Raw genomic sequence first — 6952 nt, forward strand, 5'->3', positions numbered from 1 at the left:
AGCAATGAAAGTTGGAAATCAAAAAAGATTGGAAATCACCATTAAATTAAGTAATCATGAATTCATATATAGGTAAATTAGTAACAGTGAAAGAATTAAGATGAAATGGAAAACATACTTATCAAGCGTTCGAATGTCTAATAATCATACAAAACCATCAACAAAGCTAGTTGAATATTGACCTCTATGAATTTGAGAAGCAGCCTAAAAGAGACAATACATACATATTCATACAAAAAAATATTAGAAACAATATCAAATAATTGAATAATAATAATAATATAAAAAATTGGGCCAAACACAGAGGTTTGTTTCATACAGAAGCTATTTAACAACTAGTGAAGTCTGGTAAAACGAAGATTTTGAATTGGAACAGGTCTAAAGGTAGGAAGTTTGTACGACGCGCATCAACACGAATTTGCTTATATCAGATGCTTTAAGATCCTGAGCAGAGTATGCATTCACAAGATTTCCTCTATCCCTTCTCTTGTATCTGATAATATATTAATATATAGCTATATATTAATAATTTGGATATAATGAATAATTTAGAATTAAATTCGATTTTGAGCAAGCAAATGATCTTCCTTGGGGATGTGTAGTTTTTTCATTATTGTCCTTTGGTAAGTCTATTTCTTCATCATCATCCTATGAGATAAGAAAACAAGGATCATGAGCTAACAAATACTAAAGCTTCATCACGATTACAAATCTGTTACTTAAGCATACCTTCATCATGTTTTGTTTGTGTTGCTTGCTGTCAAAATATACATGAAATTTTGATTAATAACATAATTTATGTGAATAAACTTTAAAAAAAAGAGAGAACATGCTCAGTTGAAGAAGATTGAAGAACTTACAACTTTCAACTTTTTGAGAATATTATAACCTGTCTAGTATCAAATCCCCATTCGTTTGGCTTATCTAAACCAACACCTGTTTTGCATTCAAGTTAGTGGCAAAAAAAAACTTCATTTATACTTTCATACTGTGAGAGTGTGAGGCGAAATACAAAGCAGAGACTGAAAAAAATGCTAGCCAACATGTCTAACACTGTTCTTGTTAAAAGAAATCACTTCATATGTGTTATTGTTACATGAGCACCCATATTAGCCAGCTGTAAATGAGAAGTAAACGAGGTTGTTGATGTGTCGTCGTGTTATTGGCCAACCGATTCAGTGGGAGTTAAGTGAATCAAGTTTTCTTTATATATGTTTGTCTTTTTTCCACTCTCCTCTTATCTTAGGTCAGGTGTCTATGGCAATTGCTTCAAGAAGATGAAGCAATTTATGAGGTGACTTCGTTTTATGAGAAGGACCTGTTAATCTATTGTTATTGGTGGTGTTGTTGTTGCTCTCACTTCATTTGCAAATTTTATCACCATGTCGTCTTCACGACCTAATTATATACAAACCATAGTTTAGATATGGTTCAAGGAGATAAGCAAGAATCTAGAGGGGCAAAAACAAAAGCTGACATAGGGCAATTAAGTAATTTAACAAATGAATAAAAAGAATAAAAGACAAGGGGAAGATTAACATACCAATATCATACATAGCTTCTTCAGCAAGAATATGTAGTCTCTGTTGTTTCCACATGGACCAATAGCAGTCACAATTTGTCTGAAAATGTACACAAATAAGAAAAAGACTAAAATAGCTTCAATAGAATGATATAAGGTATGATAAATAAATTACTTGGCCATAACAATCAAGAAACATAATTGGGAGTAGTCAAGGTTGCATACTTCTTCTTGTTACCATATTTGGTAGTGATGACCCCCAAGCTGCCACTGATGCCAAAAAGCTCTTGGATAATATCTCTTTTCTTCATCAGAATATCATGAAAATGGCCAAAGCTAATTATTTTGAACTTGTACTTCATCTTCTTTCTTTAGGTAAAGAATAATCTCTTATGCCTGTAATTAATGTCCAATAAAAGTGATAATGAACCAAGAGTCAACACAGGATCTGAAACTGTTCAACAGGAAATGGCGGGGACATTATCAAAGGTTGAGATGCAATTTACAAACAAAACACTCACAGGTTACATTATGATTTACTTTAAGGTAATAAGGTAACATAACTTGACCCCTCTCTATCTGAGGCTCTAACAACTACCAGCAACCAAGAAATAAAGAAAGAAAAAATCTTTATATCTATAATATATCAAAATCGAGATCCATGAATGAATTTAAATAAAGTTGCAAGTAGAGTAGAGTACATATATCATATATGACATACTATATGATGAAACTAAAAGTTGAGGTTTTAGTTGGTAGTCACATAACAAATAAAACATACAAGTTGTTGAAGTTGACTTGAGCTAGCTAGCGTTCCCAACCATAAGGCCTTCTTTTTTCTCTGGATGATCAACAAATACTCAAAAGTCTAAATTCATATCTAATTAAAGTAGTCCATATCGATTAGAAGGAGAAGAAAGTACTCAATAGTATTCAACACAACCAGATAAACATTCAAAGAAAATCTCTTTGTTATCAGAGAATATATATTTTATTAAAGAAAAGTCATTTGTACCCTCATGGAGCATCTACCGCCAAAAAAATTATAGTTAAATTAATTTAGGTCCATTATGATTTCAAAGTTAGTAACTGATTTCAATATGCTAGCTTAATTATCAAACCAATAATTTTATGATGATATTCATAAGGCAGTTAGCCATGTCACTCAAACATTATTGATCTAAGTGCCAATAATCACGTGATTACTTTCAAAATGTGCAATTTAAACACCCTTAGCATACGAATACTATATGCTAATAAGAAAAAAAAGATATTTTGAAAGCTTTTAGTAAAATAACAGAAAATTATGTAAACTTGTGAAAAAATTGATCATGTATGCCTAATTAAGACCGCAAATTGCCCCAATACATAACACACAATTGAAAAATGAATAAAATTTTCAAATATTTTTAAGAGGAATAAAAACGAAATGATCTGAACCTTTTAGCTCTATTGGGAGCGATCACGGTGAGAACTCGCTAGTTTATCAGGTGCAAGTGCATTCTTTGAATTATGTAGCATTAGCAACATGGAATCCCATCCGGACAAGACACATACGAATATTGTACGAATGATGTCCTATTGATATGAACCTTACTAACAAAGGATTTCTAGTTTGGGTTGTACTATATGTGAGAGCCTTCTATAAGATCATTTACAAACAGCAAGAGGGATCTTAGTTATATGCGTGCAAAGAATGTATCATACATTTGTTAATTCTACATTTAAGAATCCAACGACATAAAATAGTTTTACTTTTTTTATTTTTAAATTTAAAATGAAAATTGATGTGGATTATAATGAAAAAGGTATATTATCGACATGAAAACTGAATTTTTAGCACGGATGAGGGGAATAAAAACCCATAGATTAGAAGATGAAGAAAATTGAGTAAAAAAGATGATTCATTGCTTATATTGAAAAATGCTTACCGGAGAGATGAAAGCATATCATGTGGGATTTTGTACATGTCCTCATTTAAGGGAATAATACTGTGTAATCCCTCTTCCCTCCCTTCAACAATCAAATGCCAAAAATCAACAACAATACACCGAGGTTGAAAAAACACAAAAATCAAAAGCAACTGAAATATATGTTTTTGAATAAATTAAGGAGGGAAAATTGTTGATGTTCAAAAACCATGTATTTATTTACCAGAGAAAACTGGAAAAGAAATTGAAATGAAGTACAAAGGGTAAGAAAACACCTATTGCTAGCATCCTCTATGGTTTTAAATTTCTCCATCGACTTCGATGTTACATAAAAGTACTGGCATCCTAAGACAAGGAAAAGAAAAAATTCCATGACGGTGAAGAAGACAAATCTGGATGAACAACATAATGAATTTGTGCAGAATTGCAAAATATAAAATAGAACTATTTAGGGTTCGTATCAAAGCAGTCTAGGCCTACTTAAGGATCAAAGTGTCGCAAGGAAAAGGGTGGAGAAGAAAACAGGGTACCGACCACTACCGGGGAATCGTTGTTGGAAACAGTGGTGAGAATTAGTAGTTTTTTGAATGGAGAAAATATTGGAGGAGAAGCGGGTATACTGAGGTAACCCTACCCAAGGAAATATGAATTCACCTTGAATCTTATCCATAACAGATTTGGATTTGATTCCGCCATATGTGATGCTTCAGGAACGATACAAGCGTTGGGTAGTGCAATGTGGTGGTAGATGAAGTGTTCGTCGATAGGGACGGTGTGTCGCCGCCGTGTGAGTCTAAAAGAGACAGTGAGTGTTGGAGGCGGTGGTGGTGGGTTAAGGCAGAGACGAAGGATGTGAGATATGAGAGAATGATAATCCTCGTGACATTCTTGAAAAAAAGCCCTAGTTTAGGTCCCTGTTTTTTGTAATAGGAACGTGCGTTTAAAAATTATAAATCGACATGGTGCATAGGACACGCGTTTATTATGGGTGTCTTCTGTGTTTTTAACTTTATTTTTTTCTGACACAAATTCTAGGGTGAGCAAAAATGTGCGTCCTAATCCTATAAAATTTTGGAGGGATGACATTATTTTTACATCACACAGTTTTGCATATCGTAAATCCATGCGTGCCATAAATTGCGTGTCATTAAAGGCCTTTTTTCTAGTAGTGCATGGTCCATTTGGGTTGCACTTCACCGGAACAATTTATATGGATAGTCTTTTGAGAATAGTATGTTTATGATTTATATTAATATATTATAAGTTCTAATACATTAATATGGAATCATATTATTTAATTAGTACTGATCAAGAATTAATTTAGTGATAAAAAAGGAACTAATTAAATATGGACTCTTATATATAGGATGGGCCTAGTTCATTTAGGTTGGGCTAAGCTTGCATGGATAGTCCATGGAGTTTTAAACCCATGGATCCTATGGAAATGAAAGTTCATGGGTATTTGGTTTTACATGAATGTAACCCTAATCCTCCATACAATATAAAAAGGTCTTTCGTTGATAAAATGAAACTAGTTTTTGAGGATACAAGAGTGGGTTGATTTCTATTGTGCATTCTATTCTGTCTAGTTTTCCAAGGTGGTTTTGGTGATTTGTGATTCCACTTGAGGCTACCACACTATTGGGGATAAGCTCTTAAAGATCAAGACTTCAAGGTCCATCAAAAGGTATGTCGTCTAACTAGGATTTTGTAGTAGAGTTGCTTCATATTATCCTAGTTAGGATGAAACCGTGGAATATCAAAATATTTGCATGTATAATAGAGAAAACATAGATCCAAGGTTTTTAGGATTTCAAGTACACCATAGGAGTGTTAGAATGCTCGAAACCCATTAGTGGTATCAGAGCCTAGGTTTGTTTTCAATTATGCTTGATGCAAATTGCTGAAAAAAGATGAAAAAATCGATTTTCTGGTTGTTTGGGTTGTGGACTCGGCAACTCCATGAAGAAATTCATCCTACTTGTTGAGTAGGTTCATACACTCGACGAGTAAGAGCCCCTTATAGCATATTTTTGACTTTTAAGGCTGGAATTGGACTAGAATCATTACCCTAACCTGTTTTTGAACTTATAAACCTTTTTTGGTGTGGTAATGATTATTCTAATCCAATTCCAAAGATAATTGTCAATAGATTTATGTTTTGTGGTTAGGCTAATTACATGAAAATTGTTTGATTTGAATTGTCTTGTTCATAAGAGTTTAATCTAGATCATATTTTTTTTCTTGACATGCTTGTTTGTTTTTTAGATGATCTAAATGGCCTTTAATGGATTCCATTGCTTGTCCTCAAGTTATGCAAAACCAAATGGACAAAGAGAATGATTATAATCCATGTCTCAGTCCATATGATATCTAGAATAGAGGAATATATGATCCCTTATCTAATGGACAAGTCATTTGACTAGGTCAGAGTTCGACAGCGGCTTTAAGAGCTATGATTGCTAGTCTGGATCTTGGAGTCATATGCAATAATAGTTTAAGAGTTATCAAAGTGGGAGACTGTTGGATTAGATGCCTAAACCCGAGAGTAGCATGGTCCATTTGGGTTGCACTTCACTGGAACAATTTATATAGATAGTCCTTTGATAATAATACATCTATGATTTATATTAATATATTATAAGTTATAATATATTAATATGGAATCATATTATTTAATTAGTATTGATCAAGAATTAATTTAGAGATAAAAAAAAGGAACTAATTAAATATGGACTCTTATATATAGGATGGGCCAAGTTCATTTAGGTTTCTAAACTGGCATGTACAATCTATGGAGTTTTTAACCCATGGATCCTATTGAAATGAAAGGTCATGGGTATTAGGGTTTACATGAAATTAACCCTAATCCTCAATACTATATAAAGAGATCCTTGGCACATGAAATGACACTAGTGTGTGAGAATACAAGAGTGGGCCGATTTCTAGTGTGCATTCTATTCTCTCAAGTTTTCTAAGGTGGTTTTGGTGATTTGTGATTCCACTTGAGGTTTCCACACTATTGGGGCTAAGCTCTTAAAGATCAAGATTTCAAGCTCCATCAAAAGGTATGTCGTCTAACTAGGCTTTTGTAGTAGAGTTGCTTCATGTTATGCTAGTTAGGATGAAACCTTTGAATATCAAAATATTTGCATGTATAATAGAGAAAACATAGATCCATGGGTTTTAAGGTTGCATATACAGCATAGGAGTGTTAGAATTCTCAAAACCTATCAGTCTTATCAAGAGAAAATATAAGATTTTTAAAAGAGACTTAAGTATAACTAAGTTGGACAATGGGAAACATATCCTTAAGAGTACATGTGAGAAATGAACGAAGAGTAGAATTTTGACGTTCCTGGTCGTAGAGTATGGATTAGACATAGTCATTTATTCCTGATCCAAGATTATGGATTAAATATAATTATTCGTCCCTAGTCTAAGAATATAAACTAGGTATAACCATTTATCACTGATCTGAGAGTATGGATTAGAAATA

At 33.0% G+C, this 6952-nt stretch overlaps 1 long non-coding RNA gene across 1 annotated transcript; it reads right to left on the reverse strand.

The window, feature by feature from the left end:
• Window positions 1-302: 302 nt before the first annotated feature.
• Window positions 303-2081, reverse strand: LOC145049589 (uncharacterized). The gene is made up of 3 exons (XR_013683300.1): window positions 1748-2081; window positions 1544-1622; window positions 303-1398 (listed from the first exon to the last, which is right to left on the reverse strand). It is a non-coding gene; the product is annotated as an uncharacterized LOC145049589 (long non-coding RNA).
• Window positions 2082-6952: the final 4871 nt, after the last annotated feature.

The sequence above is a fragment of the Lactuca serriola genome, chromosome 5 (genome assembly GCF_051521515.1).
Source record: "Lactuca serriola cultivar US96UC23 chromosome 5, Lser_US96UC23_V15, whole genome shotgun sequence".
Classification (NCBI taxonomy): Eukaryota; Viridiplantae; Streptophyta; class Magnoliopsida; order Asterales; family Asteraceae; genus Lactuca; species Lactuca serriola.